The following is a 3,526-nucleotide window of genomic DNA, read 5'->3' as shown; positions in this document are numbered from 1 at the left end:
GGAGGAGCCGCTCCACAGCCACGGCTCCAGGTGGGCAGCAGGAGGAGCCACTCCACAGCCACAGCTCCCATGGCTCAGGGCTCCTGGCATGGCGTCCTGAGCTTCCCCTTGAGGTGCTGAGCACCTCTCCTTCCGCTCACAGCTCTGGGCCCTCCCGCTTCTCCTGAACTGCAGTGATGACCTAAGCTGGTGAGTTGAAGGCTGTGTGTTGCCTCAGAGCTGGGCGTTGCAGAATGAGGACTGGCCAGGCCTGCCCTGAGGGACATCGAGTGCAGGGCTTGCTGCAGAGGTCCTGAGTGGCACAGAATGACTCTGCTACAGCTGGGCTCTGTACCAGGGACACTGCATTTCTCTCGGATGGCAAAGGAGAGAAAAAGAGGAAGGGACGATTGAAACACACTCAGAAACACAACGGTTAGACAAACCCTGGGCTACAGTGTCTTGTTTCTGAACTGCACTCTTGTGTTGCCAAAGTGGATGCCCATGCATGCATGTGCGTGCGTGTGTGCGCGTCCAAGGCCAGACCCAGTCCCTGTGCATCAGGCAGTCAGCCATAAGCTCAGGGACCTGCCTAGCCTGCCTGACCCTCTCCAGAGCGCGGCTCTTCATCCCCCTGCTTCCCTTGGCTAAAGAGCAAAGCCATGCCCAGGTCCTGCCCTGCCCACCGTGACTGCACCCAGCATGCCTGGTGCAAGCAAGAGGGCGACGCACAAGGGGCAGCTCTGAAAGCTGCCTGCGGGGAGCGGGCTAGAGGTGGTGCTGCTACTGCATCTCAGGCCGGCTGCTACCTCCAGACAGACATGTGCTTCCCTCTGGCCTTGCAGGTGGGGAATCTATGGTACCCCAGTCTCCAAACCTCCTGGAGCCAAGAGTCATCTCAGAGTGGGCTTACCAGGGAGCCTAAACTGCATTTACTCACTATGCAATTGGCAGAGTCTGGCCTTTCCGTCACATTCCTCACTAGGAGTTGGTGCACAGACACCACACAGCTTGGTTTGTACCCCAACCCTGTCCTTATTATAGACTAGAACCTAGAGCCCAGATCCTTCCTGCATGAGCACAGCTCCTCCAAACTGAGGGCTCTGTGACCCCTGCAGGCCCGCCCGAGCCGCGAGCCCCAGTCTCTAGGGGACTTCATCCTGCCTGCATTGCTGAGACAGGAAGTGAAGCAATACAAAAGGCTGCGCTTTGGATTTTGCTTCTTCTTTCTTAGTATTACTGGTCGCTCACTGCTTTCTGGCCCATTCACATATATGTTATTTTGCTCTTTGAATTTTGAGTTTCTTATTCAAGAGAAGCCTGCAATATTATTTAAGCTTGTGCATCCGATTATTTCACTTAATGTTATGGTCTGAGATGCATTTGTTTGCCTACAAATGACTCAAGTTTGTCCTTCTTTATGGCAGAGTAGTACTCCACTGTGTACAGGCATCACGTTTTCTTGCCACTTTCTGAAGCAGTTCTGGAAGCCCTTGCTCATGTCTTTAATCGCGCTGCTGCAGCTGGCCGGGTGTCCTAAACGGACTCAAAGTGTTGACCTTTCGTGGTCATTTTGACTTTGGGGAAAGAGCTGAAGTTAATGGTGCCAGATCTAGTGAATGAGGGGAAGCTGCCCTGTCCTGCTTTTATTTGACAGAAATTGCTGCAAACATTTCTTAATACATTCAGGACACTGACAGAGCCAGGAGAGCACAACCAAAGGCACTCAGGAAAGGACTCCAGCTTTGCTTCAGAAGGCGGCAGGGCGGGGCGGGTGTGTCTGAGTGACGGGGGACTTTGCTTGCCTTCTGGCAGTGCGTCCCCTGCATGTGGCTCATGCCCACACTGAGGCCTGCGCCCCTGGGCAGCAGGCCCGCTGAGCCACCAGCCTGCTTACTGCTCTCAGTAACTCCTTAGGCTCTGCCCGATGCCGACTGGTCCTCTGCGGCTTCTGCTCGCTTTTTGCCTCAGCCTTGCTGCTGTTTCAGCCAGGGACCCTGAGCACTTTCCACCTTGGTTTGCATCCTTGTCGCCTTCTTCACCAGCTTGGATAGAGAACTTAATCTCCCTGTGGCTCCATTTCCCCTTGAAAAGAGGTAACTTTTGTCCAGGGCCCTGGAGAGGCCTGCTGTTCTTGCTGCAGGTTTGCTTTCTGTGCTCTCATGGACTTGGGCAGAAGACAGGCCACTCTCCACTGGCAGCGCAGTGGGCAGCAGCAGCAGCAGCAGCAGCTAGCGGATAACCACGTTAGGGCCTATTGATGCGGCCAAGGGCTGCACACCGGCGGGGCGCACCGCGGTGACCAGGCTCTGCACAGGACTCAGACTTGCTGGATGGCTGTGAGCAAATCCGCCTGCACTCTCCCCAGCAGGAAACACTATTCATAGTAATGGACAGTAAAAGGTCGCCCTCTTCTAGAGGAGAGATAATCTCTGTCTGTAGAGGTGGTTTGCCCTACTGACACCTTTTAAATACAGCTCAGAAGAAATCTGCCAGTGCCTTTGCCCATAAAATGTGTACAAGTCTGGGAGACCCCAGGGCAGTTCCTCCGTGCTGCCCACTGAGAGTGCGAAACGAGCTCCTCCCTGGAAGGGCCAGAGAGTGCACTGCGTGGCCCTCAGGTGGCAGCCTGGCGTCGCTGTGCAGCCTCCCCCACCCACTCCTTCAGGTCAGCGGCTTGAGTTGCTGCGCCTCACTGTCACCGTGCCTGAATGTGTGCTCCCTGCCCCCCGCCCCCCGCTGGCCGTGCCTGCTGGCTCAGTCCTGGCCTGCGGGCGGGCGTAGGTGCTCGTGCGCCTGCTGTCCCACTTGTTCCCGGATGACTCTTAGCAGCTGCACACGGAGATGCTTTCACAGCATCTCAGATGTCCCTGGAATGTGGACTCTGGGGCTTGGAGAAACACGAAGCGACAGAAGGCGCTTTGGTAGTCTAAAGACAGGAAGACTTATTGGGAGGTGCCTGGGCTGCCTCACGGACTCACAGCTGGAGCTGGGCAGTGAGGAGCTGGGGACTCAGCGCCAGTGACCCCCACAGCAGGGCTCTGCAGGCCCAGTTCCCACGTGGGTCTTTGACAGACGCTACAGACCAGATGAACAATCTGAATCCCACTGCGTTAGGTGATCCCCTGATGACTCGATCACGGTCTGAGGATGCAGCTGCACAGGACAGATGACCTGTGAGTGACTCTTCTGAGTGCAGGGTGTCACAATGAGCTTGTCACCCCAGAACTGCCTAGCCCTGGGAGCTCACCCCACACTACTGTATTCACGGCTCCAGACTCACTTCCTCCATGCTGCTGTAGTTCTACGTTCCCATCGGACTGTTCTAGTAAGTTCTCTCAGCTTTAGAATTGTCCTTCTGTGCTTCGCTATGTGGCCCTGGGGCTGGGATCCTGCTCCCCACCTTCCTCCACAGCTACCTGTGCAGGCTGTGTCTATGGGCACACCAGAAGAGCCCCGCTGGTGGAGAAGGGGAGTGCCTTGGCCCTTCCTGTCTGCTTCCTGTCAGCTTCCTGTCTGCTTCCCATCAGCTTCCTGTCAGCTTCCT

Source organism: Octodon degus, unplaced genomic scaffold (genome assembly GCF_000260255.1).
Source record: "Octodon degus isolate 3935 unplaced genomic scaffold, OctDeg1.0 scaffold00034, whole genome shotgun sequence".
Classification (NCBI taxonomy): domain Eukaryota; kingdom Metazoa; phylum Chordata; class Mammalia; order Rodentia; family Octodontidae; genus Octodon; species Octodon degus.
This window is presented reverse-complemented; position numbering follows the sequence as displayed.